Genomic DNA, 15,814 nt, shown 5'->3' with positions numbered 1-15,814 from the left:
CACCAGCTCAAAACAAGGTCCCCTGTGGTGGCAGACTAGCCATAAGCATCAAAGTACTAAGCTGGGATATGCCAAGCTGGGATATGCCTGTATTCACATCTCTGTATCTTCTGGATGTCTAGTTTAAAAGGGGATTTCTGATACCTACAGGAGGAGCAGGTATGGCAGATTCAGGGGAAATCCATGATTTCTTAAACCATGGTTTGTTTAAAGAATTTGTTTTAAATGACAGGTAAAATGAAAAGGACTCTTCAGTAATAAGATTTAAAACTACATAGCTAACTGCTTGCCTTGCTTCCTTTAAGATCTCTGGGTTGATGAGAAACTCTCTTGAGACTTATCCCTGAAAGGCCTTTCAGTATCCTGGAAATATCCATCATGTTTTATAGCTTTGTTATTTAACTTGATTGAACTTTTGAAAATGAAAAAATACCTAGTAATGTGGAGCTATACTAAGGATTTATGAATTACCCTTGTGTTTCAAAGTCCCAACCTTCAATTGACAAATTTATGAACACCAACTATAAGGAAATAGTAAATAAATATTTCAAGTACCAGGGAGTATAAATAAAGAAAAGATCAGGAAGATGAACTCATGGGCCAAAAGATTTTTTTTATTGGATTCCAAAACTAAGAAGGTCATCCATGCCATCTTCAGCCCTGCTGGAGAAGAAATGGTGGACAACCATTGCTCTTCAGCCTGGCTGGAGAAGATATGGGGCCATTCTCTTACAGCTAAGGTCTCTTTCATTAGGCAGGGAGAGTGAAGGCAGGCAGGGAAGTATGGGGCTGGTCATAGGAGGGAGTTAGGATAGGAACAGGGGAAGGGGCTCTTTGTGCAGAGATGGAATCCTGAGTTTTAGAGAAGATTTTTCCCCCCCAGCATCTGTTTTTAGCAGACATGTCAACAGTATGAGCCTCAGATCACAGATTGTCTCTTTTATAGCCACAGGGGGAGATGATTCAGCAAGGTCTACAGCAAGGGCAATCAATTCTAAGATGACAGTCAGGTGAAAAGGGGACTGTTTATAGTTTAATTTAGTTCCAATCACTAACTCCATTGCTGGGTTACTCTAAAGTTTGAATGTAAGGTCTCTGTGCACTAGGATCTTTGATCACTGTTGTATCCTAAGCACCAAGAAACTCAATGACTATTTGTTGAACTATTTCAAATACACTCAAAAACCTAATTTAAAGAAAATAAAAATATCTGGACTATAACCAAATATGTATCGTGCCGGAGACCACTGTAAAACTTTTCCTAAAGCTATTGTTTGCTACAGTGCTTAACCACAAAGCCAATTGTCAGCTCATGGGATTAAGGAATTTTGTAACAGACCTCCCTGTGGCTTAGATTTATCATAAAGATAGATACTGATCTTTTACTTACGTGGCCACCTGCATTCCATATTTTGTAACAAACTGTGTTACCAATATGTTGCAACCACTTCCTCTTCATTTATAGTATATAAGCCTGCTTGTAAGTTCAATAAACAGACCTTGATCAGAACCTTGTCTTGGTCTCCTTCCTCCTGTCTGGTTTGGTCTCTCATTCAGGTCAGTTCCTCTTCGAGCCCTTGTTGACCGACCCCACAGGCCGGGGCATATGGTTTAGGAATAACAAATTTAAAACATCATAGTTATTAGAATTAAGCATAAATGTTTCTATATTGTAAACACATCTTAAATCCTTAGTTACAGATAGATATCTGTGTCCTTTTCTTTCCTTTTTTTTTTTTTTTTTGGTCAGTCATGGGGCTTGAACTCCAGGCCTGGGTGCAGTCCTTGAGAGTGCGAATACTCTACCACTTCAAACCACAGTATCACTTCCAGTTTTCTGGTGGTTAACTTGAGATAAGAGTCTCATGGACTTTCCGGCAAGGGCTGGTTTTAAACTGTGGTCCTCAGATTTCAGCCTCCTGAGTAACTAGGATTATAGGCATGAGCCACCAGTGCCCAGCTTCTTTTCCTTTTTGGTACCTAATGAAGCTCTAAATTGTCCCAAGTCAGGCCAAGACTGCTGGTGACAAATAGGTGGAGTCTTTGATAATACTCAAAAAAAATATTATATCTGGAGAGCTATCATTTTATATTATCACTATCTTTCTGCTTTTTATTAGCTCTAATAAACTGATTGTTCTTTTTGCTGAGAGGAATAATATTGGATACACAGTTGTATTTCAAACTATGGTAGATATTTTCATATGCCAGAAATTGGCTAGTCAAGAGTGATCTAGTATTTTTATATGACAAAAAAAATTCCAGAGAAATCCTTACCCAAGAAAATAGTCATTCTCTTTCCTCAAAAACAATAGACAGTAACAGACATAAAAGAATAAGAGGAATGATAGGGAAAGAGGGAACAGCTGACACTAAGCAAAAGTAAAGAAATGTATATTTCACCCAATGTGGAAGAAATAACTGTATTGTCAAAGCTCATAGAATTCACAAACTTTATAGACCATGATAATGACAATTTGTCCTATGAAGGTTAGGATGTGTTTGTGACTTTAAGTATCACTATCTCACAAGACTATGAAATTTGTGAAATTTATGTAATCAATCACAATAAAAAATTAAAAAAGAATGACCACATATTTTAATAATCTTTTTAAAATCTCATTTTAAGTCATTGATTTTGTGATAGTACTCATGATTATTTCTATACAGGTGATTGGGGTTAATCACATTTTCTAAAAAGACTGCAGTGTAAGTTCCTCTCCCCACCCAAAAAAAGAATAGAAATAAGATTTATTGGAGTTATTTAACAGTGGATCTGGTGTTCACACACACACACACACACATACGAGCTGAAGATTAATAACAAGAATATGGGTGTGTTAAGTGGGCTGCTTCTGCGTCTAATGCTGCACCAACGGTGATATGGTAGTTAAGAACACAAAATCTAAGATTGAATTGTGTGAATTCAAACTGTGTGTTTTCAGGTGGTTTGGTTAACCTCTTTGTACTAGTTATACAAATACTGTTAGCATGACAACAATAAGCAGGAAATAAGTTGTGATATAAGCAGATAAAGACTAGTATAAAGGGGAAGAAGAGATTTAAAAAATTAACGAGGTATGGCTCCTTGATTCATAGACTACCAGGACCTTAAATATAATCGTCCATCCAGCTCTTGTAGAATTCTCCTTTCTTTTCTTTTTTCTTATCATTCTGAAAATTATTATGTATTTTGACTCTTGGTTTTAATTTACATTTTAAGACTAGCCCATGGCAAGAACAAAATGTTTTCTTTACAGAAAGAGTGCTCTGAATACACAGTTGTACTTCAAACTATGGTAAATATTTTCACATTCCAGAAATTGGCTAGAAATACAAAACAGGCTAGGTCCAAAGTGTTAAGAGTTGTTTGGGATTCAGGGCAGGGCACAGGCAGGAACCCCAGGCAGGGAAGGAGGCTTGCCCACTTATGTATTATCTACTGGTTGAATCACAGCTTGTGTAACACTGCCTGGCTCAGAAGGCAATACAAAATACCCAAGGGCTTGCAGGAACGATGTGACAAATTACCTGCTTGCTCTGGCCTAGGACACTTAGCAGCCACATGGTATTGATAAAACATGTTGGTGAACACATGATAGTAAGCAAAAAAGAAAATCTATGCTGACCTTAACAAGAATTATATTTAGTCTTAGTGCCATCTAGTTTCTTGTCACATAGCTCCTGAAACCCTGAGTAAGATCGAAGTGCCTTTTGTCATTAATTCCCTTTCTTTCCTTCCTTCCCTCCTTCCTTCCTTCCTTCCTTCCTTCCTTCCTCCTTTCTTCCTTCCTTCCTTCCTCCTTTCTTTCTTCCTTTCTTCCTTCCTTTCTTCCTTTCTTTCCTTTCTTCCTTCCTTCCTTTCTTCCTTCCTTCCTTTCTTCCTTTCTTTCTTTCTTTCTTTCTTTCTTTCTTTCTTTCTTTCTTTCTTTCTTTCTTTCTTTCTTTCTTTCTCTCTTTCATGGGGCTTGAACTCTGGCCTTGTGCGTTGTCCTTGCACTCTTCAGCTCAAACAAGCACTCTACCACCACAGAGACACTTCTGGTTAAGGATACAGGTGGACCTGTTGCAACAATGAGAAGTACAAGTTGTCATGTCCAAAACGAGCTTTACAACGTCGGCGCGGGGGGGGGGGGGGGGGGGGGGAGGGAAGTACAAGGATTGGGATTGGGGGGGAGGGGGGAGGCTGGGAAGGGATGTGAAGGGTAAACCAAAGGAGGAGGCTGCAATGCTTGGTAAGAAATGTACGCATTATCCTGCCCATGTAATTGTAACCCCTCTGTACAGTAAGTTCACAAATAAAATAAAATAAAATTTAAAAAAAAAAAGAGAGACACTTCTGGTTTTCTGGTGGTTTACTGGAGATAAGAGTCTCATGGGGCTGGCTTTGAATCATGATTCTCAGATCTCAGCATCCTGAGCAGCTAGGATGACACGTGTGAGTGAGCCACTGACACCCAGGGCTTCTTTTCTTTTTTAAATTTAATTAATTAATTTATTTTAGGTACTTGACATACAACTTTATTCTGATTCTAAACAAAGGAATGGGAATAACAAACAAGGTTTTACCACTGGGTATTGTGATATGACTGTAGCCGTCTTATCTTTGAAACTCAAGAAGGAAACAACTGTGTTCCAAACAGCTAAGTATTCAAGTAAAAAAAAGTGAAGGTATTTAACTGCCACATTCAATCCGATGCCCATTCATCTCCTTCAGCATCCCAAAGATGAAGCACATGTTCTGCTTGGCTGGATGATAAAGTGGCACACATGGGCACCATTGACGTCCCAGGACAGCTGCCTATAAAAGTAGACTTGTGACACTGGCTCCAGCTTCACTTTCTCACAGGTCATCATCCTCATCCTGGAGAGCTGTGGTCTGAGCAACCTCTGGGTCATGTTCATCCAAGGCTGGATCCAAGACTACCTCTGGTGGGGCAAGAGCAGGCATGGAGAAACTCAAGTCAGGGTCTCCCATGAGCTTTCTGGTGAGCCAGAGGAAGAGCTTTTGGTGGTTGCTTTTGGCCGTGATGTCTTAGTACTGAAGATCCTTTTTCTGGTGGAAGACAACAGACTTTGCCTTCACGTTCCTGTCCTTGATGTTTACTTCATTGCCACCCAACACAATGGGGATGCTCTCACACACAAGCACAGATCCCTAGGCCAGTGGGGCACATTCTTGTAAATAACTCTTGATGTTACATCAAATATTAGGATGGCGCACTGGGCTTGGATGTAGTCACCATTTCTCAGGCTGAGGAACTTATCCTGTCCAGCCTTGTCCCACATGTTGACCTTGATGGGCCCTCGGTTGGTGTGCAAGACGATGGGGTGGACCTTGATGCCCAGCGTGGCTACATACTTCTTCTCAAACTCGCCCGTCAGGTGATACTTCATGAACTTCATCTTCTCAGTTCCGCTGTCGCCCACCAGGCCCAGGATGAGCTTGAACTGCACCTGGGGCTCTCCCTGCATGGCTATCACGGCAATCCTTCCAGAAGCATTTCTGCACCCATCTGACTCTTACTTTTTAATTTTTATTGTAAAGGTAATGTACAGAGGGATTACAGTTACCTAAGTCAGGTATTGAGTACATTTGTTTTTTGAACAGTGTCACCCCCTCCCTCATTTTCTCCCAGTTTTTTCCCCTCTCACCTCCACTCCTCCCCAATTTGTATAGTTCATTTCCAAGATAACATCTAGTGGGTTCCACTGCTGAATTAGTTCACCCTTGTCCCATGGTTTCGATGCTGCTTCTTCCCCTCCTCAAATAAGATATAAACTTACATACAACACAAAGGATACAGAAATAAAAAATCAGCGACAAAGGGGAAAAATAGGAGGAGGAGGAGGAAGAGAAGAAGTAGGTAGAGGAGGAGGAGGAAGAGAAGAACCGCAAACAGCACAATAAAAAGCCTCTCGTTTCCATTTCTTGGAGTTTATGTCAATAAGCATCGTTTTATTTGATCACATGCACATGCTATTGAGCCCTTGAGATCCTCTCCTAAGAATATCCTCCTTTGTTCTTACTTGTGAATGTTTAGAATGTTGTTGAATTAATATGTCCGAGTGTAATTTTTTGTCTTTTACTATCCTTTGGGTTTACTTGTAGATTTATAGGCACATAATGGTGCTGGCAGAATTGTCTATACATGTGCAGAAAGCTGAAGCTAGATCCTTATATATCACCCTACACCAGAATGAATTCCAAATTAATCAAAGACCTCAATTGAAGAGCAGATAATTTGAAAATACTACAGGAAGGAACAGAGGAAACACTAAGGCTCCTTGGCACAGGTCAAAACTTCAGATGTGATCCAGAATCACAACGAATCAAAGAAAGACTAGATAAATGGGATTGCATCAAACTAAAGAGTTTCTGCATGGCAAAGGACATAGCTAGCAAGATAAATAGAAAGCCCATAGAATGGAAAAGATCTTTACTAGCTATGCATCAGACAAGTGCCTCATATGTAAAATATTCTCAGAGCTCAAAAAATTAAACCTCCCAAAAACAAATCCTCAAAGAAACAACAACCCAATTAATAAATAGTCTAAAGACTTAAAGGGAGACTTCTCCAAAGAAGAAATAAGAATGACCAATAGACAGAGATATTCAACATCTCTGGCCATAAAAGAATTGCAATCAAAGCAACATTAAGATTCCACCTCACCCAGTTAGAATGGCCATTATCAAGAAAACCAACAATAACAGATGCTGGTAGAGATGTGGCCAAAGGCAGACTACCACACGGTTGGTGGGAATGTAAACTGGTTCAACCACTCTGGAAAGCAGTATGGAAATTCTGCAAAAGACTAAACATAGAACTTCCCTATGACCCAGAAATCCCACTCCTGGGCATTTATCCAATTGACCACAAAGCAGGCCACACTAAAACCACCAGCCACAATCATGTTCATTGCAGCATTTGTTTACCATAATTAAGATATGGAATCAACGAAGACTCCCACATTGAACAAATGGATCAAGAAAATGTGGTATATATGCAAAATGGGATTCTATGCTTCCATCCAAAAGAATGACATTGTTCCATTCATAAGTAAATAGAAAGACTTGGGAAAAATTATATTAAATGAAATAAGCCAAACCTAAAGATACATAAGTTGTATGGTTTCCCTTTTGTCATTCATAATAAGCTCCTTTCAATAATATCTCAGTAGGCTAGGGATGTAGCTAGTTTATTAATCACGCATGCTTGTGCTGGATTAACAGCACTGAAAATAAATTCTGCTTATCAGCACCTGAGTTTATGGTGATGAGGTGATTCCTAGTGAAGTCCCTAGATAACTTCAAGGTGGAACAGGTACCGGAAAAACCAAGTGATTAGAAGATTAGAAAGTTGGAATTGTCAGCCCACTGCTGATCTCTAGAAGCTGAAGCAGGAAGATGGAGAGTTCAAGGGCAGGCCTGGGTTGGATAGTGACATATTGTCTCAAAAATCTTTTAAAACAAATAGCAACAAAAACATTCAAATTATAAACTTTTATTTATTTTTATTTTTATTTTATTTTTTGCCAGTTGTGGGACCTGAACTCTGGGCCTGGGTGCTGTCCCTCAGCTCTTCAGCTCAAGGCTAGTGCTCTACCACTTGAGCTATAGTGCCACTTCCAGCTTTTTCTGCTTATGTGGTGCTGAGGAATCGAACCCAGGGCCTCATGCATGCAAGGCAAGCACTCTACCACTGAGTCACCTTCCCAGCCCCATCAAATTATAAACTTTTAAAAACTTACTTTGAAAATAAAATAGAAAAAGAAAAAAAACTTACTTTGAAACAAAAAACACAGAAGGTTGAAAAGCAATAGCCTAAAAGAAAATAATATGAGCAATAAATACAAACCCAAAGGAGACTTATTTATCCATTAGTTACTATTAGTCAAAATCGTATTTTCCAAAAAATAATATGCAAAAGAACTACCAATCCAGGAGACCCATCAATCATAAACTTATGGTTTATGATTTCTAAACTTAATGTTTTGCAATTTAACAATATAGCCTTGAAATGTATAAAACAAGCAATGACAAATATAAGAAGAAATAGAAAACTCCGTCAAGTTTGGAGAATAAAACATGCTCAGAATGGTTTTGCTGAAGAGAATTTAATGACTGGACTGTTACATACAGAAAGCTGTACTGGTTTGATAGAGCAAGAAAGGCTGACAAGGCACCAAAGAGAAAGAGTGGCAAGCCATCACCTCCCCCATTTCAGGCATAGCAGACTAAGAAGAACAGTGTTGGATGGAGACTGGAGGAGGTGCTCTTGAACACAAATAACATTTCTGAGACACCTGAAGAATATACATGTTGTACTGTTCTTTGAAAATTTCTGCTGGGGAGAGGAGTCATTTATAGAGCAAGAATAAGGTGGAGGACAAATTAAATAATCAGAGCAAGAAAGTAAACATTAACACAACCCACTAAGGATGGCAAGAATGGAACATCTAAGTTACATTTTAGGGTGGGGTTTTCCTAGCCAGAAACAGTTTTCTGTGTATGCTACTATTCTTTATTGTCATTACCGTGGAGTCTGAACTGCCAGTAGCAAAGTAAGATGTCATCTGACATTTCAAGTGATAATAGGAACATTTGAACAGCAAATCCTGAAGCAAACAACACATCATTATCAGGCTTCCCAATACAAAACAGAATCTACACTGAGAATCACTGCTTTCATAATTCAAATACTGATTCAGATACAGAAGTCCAGTTGGCATCACTACATAAGTGGAGTTGCCACTCAATTGCTTGATTTATTCATTAAAAAATCTATAAAGTGATAATGAATGTTTTGCCCACTTCAGAGAGCCATAACGTGGGGAGATGTCCTAGCAGTTTATACAACCTTAATAACAAGAGGGCTTTGTTTTCATTTATTTGTTTTATTTTAGTAGAGCTGAAATAAGCCAGAGCCTTGTACATGCTCTGACACTGAGGAACATCTAGCCTTGGGAGTCATTCTTGACAATTTATAATTTCTCTCTTAAATAACCAGAGAGCAATTCTTTTTTTTTTTTTTTTTGGTCCGGTTGTGGGGCCTGACTCTGGGCCTGAGCACTGTCCCTCAGCTCTTCAGCTCAAGGCTAGCACTCTACCACTTGAGCCACAGCACCACTTCCAGCTTTTTTTTTCTTTTTGCTTATATGGTGCTGAGGAATCGAACCCAGGGCCTCAGGCATGCAAGGCAAGGCTCTACCACTGAGCCAACTTCCCAGCCCCAACCAGAGAGCAATTCTTGTCAACTATACTTTAAAACTATCTCTATAACTTGGATATCCTGACCCAAGACTATTGCCACAACTCATCTAGAGACTACCTGGAATCCATTCTCTCCCACCTGGAGGAAGGTAATAAGCTCTGATAGGGCTCTTCTCTCCTCTAGCCCACACTAATCCATATTCCATAGAGTAAAGTATTCTTCAAATGCAAATCTCTTTAAAAGATTTTTAAAAAGTAGCTCCTTTTTCTAGGCTCATCCATAATGGTCTTGTGTTTCTTAACACTAGCATGTGTTTTCCTATTTCTGGGCATTTTTGAAATGAATACTTCTATAAAAATACCTGTAATCCTAGCTACTCAGGAGTCTGAAATATGAAGATTATGGTTCAAAGTCAGCTATGATAGACAAATCAGTGAGACACTGATCTCTAACCAGCAAAAAGCTACGAGTAGAGGTGTAGCTCAAGTGGTGGAGAACCAGCCTTGAATAGAAAAAGCCAGGAAAGAGTACCTGAGTTCAAGTTCCAGTAGTAGCATACACACACACACACACACACACACACACACACACAAACACACACACCCCCTTTCTTCACCGTTCATGTTTGGCTGATTGCCTCTCACTTTAGATTTAGATATATAACTTCCTCACACCAGCCGTCCTTGAGTTCCCTTCCCTTAACATGATATCAGGGTCTGTCATTACAAACTCTCTAAGAATTTTGTGGTTTCTTTGTAACTCCTATCATAGTGCTAATTAAAGAATTCTTCTAGAACAGCTCCATGTTGGAGCTCCTTTTATCTTGGCTGTATAGCTCTTCACACAACACTTTGTACTTAGTTGTCATGCTTGGTAATGAATAGTTGATGAATATGGGCGAGTGAGACCATACTAAGCCAATCTAGATTGTACACATTTACCATACTCAGCTCCATTATTTAGAATCCATAGTCCCACCCAAGGCTGCTTTGATGCCCTGCTGAGATCCCAACACTCCTCCAACATAGCAGAGACTAGGAGGATTTAAATCCTCATATGAATGCATTCTTGTTTTCTCTACTCTTTGATTATAAAAGTAAGCCTGTTCACCTTTGAAAGTCCAAACACATAAAAGAAGAGGGAAAAATTCCCAACTTTTAAGCATTCAGAATAAAGTTCATGGGGCTGGTATGTAGCTCAGTGGCAAAGCACTTGCATAGCAAGTGCAACACCCTGGATTTGATACCCAGTACCAAAAAAAGAAAAGACAAAAACAGAATACAGTTCATTTTAAATCTCGGGTAAGTCTGTGTGGTATTTTGGTAGAGTTGAAACTTCTGTTTAAATTTTAAATTCCTTCATCTTTAACAACCTCCACATCTAGCAGATAGCTTATTATGTCCTGGCCAACTTAGGACATTTCTGGGAGATAATAGAAACCAAATTACACAATGCTGAGTGATAGAGGAAACATACCCAAATGACGTACTTAGTTTGATATGGTTGTTCATTGTGGTACCAAAGTTCTTGCTCATAAATGTATCTACATTTCACATTAGAGGGAAAAATAGTTTAAATATGCAACATGTTGTTGATAATCTGTTAAAATAGCAAATGTAAGAAAATGGCCTCAAGCTTTTCTTCTATTTATTCTATTTATTTTTTATTTCTTTATTTTTGTTGGTCGTGGGGCTTGAACTCTGGCCCTGGGCGCTGTCCCTCAGCTCTTTAGCTCAAGGCAAGCACTCTACCGCTTGAGCTACAGCACCACTTCTGGTTTTCTAGTGGTTTATTGGAGATAGGAGTCTCACGGTTTTTCCTGCCCAGGCTGGCTTTGAATTTCAATCCTCAGATCTCAGCCTCCTGAGTAGCTAGGATTACAGGTGTAAGCCACCAGCGCCCAGATTTTCTTCTTTTATTAATCACATAAAATAAAGAGTATCTCATCAATGTTTTCACTCTAGGCCACATTTCCTGAGGAATCTCTCTACTTACCAGTTCTTTAGCTTCTGTAAGTTTGCCATTCACTCTGACTCTATTTCATCTCTTTTCAAAAACACCGTTCTTAAGTGACAAATTTAGCTTCAAACTAAAATAAAATATGGCAATACTTAAGGAGCAGAGGAGATTAAATATAAAACGTTAGGAAATAAAATCTCTCAAATCCTACATATGGACAATTAGACAACTATAGGAAAAAAATTGTTGGTCAAACCTTTTAATAGCTGCATGAAAAAGCAAAATAAAAAAAGGAGGCTACAAAGTTTAAACTTCTATAAGCAAGCACTTTTAAAAGTTCTAAATATGCATCTAACTCAAACACTGGCTTTCTTTGTTTAAAGAACTCATGGAGAAGTTTGTTAGTTCATTCTTAACCTGAAAACCTCACGTCAGAAGCAAGGGCATGTGAACAGCTCTTGAAAAATCTGTTTGTGCATAGAGGCTGAATCTGGGCCATTTGTACAGAGGACCTGAATAAACTCTCAAAATTCACTTGCTTTTAGTTACTGCTTTTTGTTGACTTTAAACTTCACTAATTTTAGTCCATATAGCTGAATAATTTATTATTAATCTTCTAGCTCTCTCTTGCTGTAGAGAACACCTCTGATCTATGGGTCACGATGCTAATGGTTGTTCTGGAGCTTGAAGGACTCTTTTGTTAAAACAACTAATTCTTCACTTGGGCCTATTCAATATCTCACCTGTGACTTCTTTGATTTCAAGGGACCAATAACTCTGCCCTCAAAACAAAGAGAAAAGCCACCATATTGCCTCGTAAGAGCTATCATTTATTACACATACACAGAACATAATTGCTTTGCTTTTCTTAACTTCTAATCATCTTTCCTCACAAATTAGATCACATTTCTTCTTTATCCTATATATGTCCCTAAGCCTTGTTCTGGGGAGGTAGATTTGACCTTGTTCCATGCCTTCCTGTCTCCATCCTTGGCCACTTCCCAAATAAACTCTCTGCAACTTACAACTTGGCATACTACACAGTGGATGAAATGGGTCTAGTTCAATAGCAGGGGAATTCATGTTTATTTCTAGGAATCTAGCTCTCAGCCTGGAACTACAGTTTTCATATTCATTTTTCTCTGGAATTTTAAAAATGTTTGTGATATCTTATTTACTTGCCAAGCAAATCATTTCTACCTTAAAAGCAAGCAGTTTAAAGAAGCTGAAGCTGAAAGCTTTAGTATTCAAATTCAATATTACCAATTCCAGAAAATAAGAATGTAGACATGGTATCATATAGTAACCTATCATGATGGAAAACTACCTTCAGGAAAGTATCTGACGATAAAAATGAGTTTATTTTGTAACATCTAACTGCTCACAGATATAAGTAGTATAATATAATCAATAAAAAGAAATTAGAGAAGTAATATTTCATCCTACCAGCAGTTTCATAGCTTTTGAAAACTAGTAGGTATACAGTTGCTCCTAAATACCTTAAATGTACTGAATTTCATTTTTTAAAAAAAGGCTTTCAGGGGCTGGGAAGTTGGCTCAGTGGTAGAGCGCTTGCCTTGCATGCCAGAGGCCCTGGGTTCGATTCCTCAGCACCACATAAGCAAAAATAAAAAATAAAAAAATAAAAATAAAAAAAGGCTTTCAGAAATCAGACTTGCATCTAGATTCTTATGGCCATATACCTAGGCCTGAACTATCAGGGAGAGAGTGAGGAATCAGCAGGGACTCAAAATTTAAGGAGTCACTCTCAAGACACACTCTGTATTTGCACAGTTCTGAGAGTAAGTGCTTCCTTAAATTTTTAGCCCCCCCCCCCCCCCCCCCGGTTGTCACTTCAGTCAACTTACCCTGTCAAATGGTACATAGGCAGTTGTGGTGGGTCAGGCTACTCAGAAGCCTAAGATCTGAGAATTGTGATTCAAAGCCAGTTTAGACAGAAAAGTCCATGAGATACCATCTCCAATTAACCACCCAAATAAATAAATATGCCTCCCCCCCAAAAAAACCCCAGCCAACCAGAAGTGGTGGTATGCCCTAAGTGGTAGAGTGTCCTGACCTTGAGCAAAAAAGCTAAGAGACAGCACCTAGGCCCTGAGTTAAAGCCCTAGTATTAGCATATACATCATAAAATGCTACATAATAAAATGCTACATAATGAATAAACATTCATGTAATAATTATTACAGCAAAATGTTCAATATCATGTCATTGACTTAATTTTATTTGGTTTTTAGGAAGACTCAACCATAGAGAGAAGACAAATAATTATTCTAATTTTATGATGAGAAACCTAAGGCTGAAAATTAAGTGATTTGATCTGTATTCTAAAAGTAGATATGGTACCAAAACTTAAATATGGGCCTTCTACTTCAATGCCAGTACCTTCTCCTCAATGCTGTGCTCTTATGCCATTCACAGACAGGTGAATGGATTCTAAGGTAATGCTTTTCAGAACATATCAAGGAAATTTTCAGCATACCCTCATGAATACAAACCAATAGTACCTTGGAATAGAATAACAATAAATTTATTTTCAATTTAACTATCTAATCTCTAGAACCAACACCAAGGATGATATATTTCTTCCCCTCCCTCCAAAAACTCAGAATCCATATCTTGTAAGAACATAACACTGATATACTTTGTATGGCTTAAAAAAAAATTCCCATCCTGGGGCTTGAACTCAGGGTCTGGGCCCTATCCCTGGGCTTTTGTGTTCTACCACTTGAGCCACAGATCTACTTCTGGCATTTTGGTAGTTAATTGGAGATAAGAGTCTCACTAACTTTCTTGCCCATGCTAGCTTGGAACTGCAATTCTCAGATCTCAGCCTCCTTAGTAGCTAGGATTACAGGCATGAGCCACCAGCACCAGGTCCTTGTATGGTTTTTAAGTAAGACTTAATTATAATTCTCAAACATGCCATTCCATAGAGACCAAAATTATATTCTCTTTAATATGAGACCAAAGTAAAAAAAAATAACAGTTAATCCATCCATCATAATGTCATAGTTCATGAAATTAAAAAAAATTGAAAATAAAAACTTGCTAAATAAAAACTGACTTGGAGATAATAATGTTTTTTAACTCAGAATTAAAATAAAAGGAATACTTGCTTAGTAATCTATATTTAAATCTATATTTAAATCACATAATAATTTTATTAAAATTAATTTAATATATTTTTATTAAAATACAGATCTAGCCAGGCACAAGTGACTCATGCCTGTAATTCTATGAGGATTGTGGTTCAAAGCCAGCCCAGGCAGGAACATCTGTGAGACTCCTGTCTCCAATAAACCACTCAGAAAACTGGAAGTGGCGTTGTGGCTCAAGTGACAGAGCCCTAGCCTTGAGCTGAAGGGCTGAGCAACAGTGCCCAAGCCCAGAGTTCAAGCCCCATGACTGACAAATAAATAAATAAATAAAAATATAGATCCAAAATATTTTAAAATATACCTAAAACCATCTTATAATTGACATAGAAATGGTAAAATATTTTTTAAAGTTCCTAAGGAGTGGAATTTTTCAATGGAAAAAATTGTTGAATTTCAAAGAATAAGGGGATAAGTTCAACGCTTACATTTTTCATTTGAATAATGGAGCAAGCTAGGAACAGTGGCCTATTGAAGGTTAGTCGGTGTCAGGGCCAGGACTGTTAATCCCCAGTCTAGAGCTCTTACCTTGAATCTGCTTCCTCCTTATAATGTATCAAGTGTTTTTACCTTTCTAACACATTGAATACTTTCAACTATAGTTCAAGGTTTCTTTTCCCACCAGATTAAAAAAATATATAGTAATTTTAGCCCAACTTGTGCACAATAGTTAGGTTTCCTGTGCTATTTTGTTCAATGGGAAGGAATCTATGGAAAAATTAATATCAAAAGGAGGGAATACACATTTATTTTGTCCTATTGAGCTATCTGATCCCAACTCCTTTGTTGTTTTCTTACAATGCTAAAATTCATCAGATGTGGTGCAAGCCTACTTTTCTACCTGGTGCTTCCTTGATTTGCATTTATTTATATAGAATAGGGATGGGAAAAGACCAATTCACCCAGGCAGGGGGCACATGTAGTCTAGTATCTATGGAAGGAGGAGGAGTTTCAGAAGGTAGAAGGAGTAAGTGGGCAAAAACTCATACTCCAAAGAACATTTACATGCATTACTACATACAGTCTTCACAAGGTCCTTAAGAAGTAGTGGGGATTTTTGGGGTTTTTTTGTTTTTGTTTTTGGTTGGCTATGGGGCTTGAACTCAGGGCCTCGGACATTTTGTGCTCAAGGCTAGCACTCTACCACTTAAGCCACAGTGTCACTTCTGGTTTTTGAGTGGTTAATTGGAAAGAAGAGTCTCACGGACTTTTCTGCCCGGGATAGCTTTGAACCAAGATCCTAAGATCTCAGCCTACCTAGTACCTAGGATTACAGGTGTGAGCCACTGGCATCCAGCTTATTGGGGGGGGGGGGGGCGGTATTATTTTTATTTTTGCTGGTGCTGGGGCTTGAACTCTGGTCTTGGGCACTGTCTCTGAACTTCTTTTGTTTAAGGCTGGCACTCTACCACTTGAGCCACAGCCCCACTTCCAGGTTTTTCTGAGTAGTTTATTGGAGATAAG

General features: G+C 38.5%; 1 pseudogene; it reads right to left on the bottom strand.

Moving 5' to 3' along the window:
• Positions 1-4,824: 4,824 nt before the first annotated feature.
• LOC122117458 overlaps positions 4,825-15,814 on the bottom strand; it is a 69,448-nt pseudogene continuing 58,458 nt past the window's right edge.

This window comes from Dipodomys spectabilis, unplaced genomic scaffold (genome assembly GCF_019054845.1).
Source record: "Dipodomys spectabilis isolate Male_0828 unplaced genomic scaffold, ASM1905484v1 ptg000141l, whole genome shotgun sequence".
Taxonomy (NCBI): domain Eukaryota; kingdom Metazoa; phylum Chordata; class Mammalia; order Rodentia; family Heteromyidae; genus Dipodomys; species Dipodomys spectabilis.
This window is presented reverse-complemented; position numbering and strand designations above follow the sequence as displayed.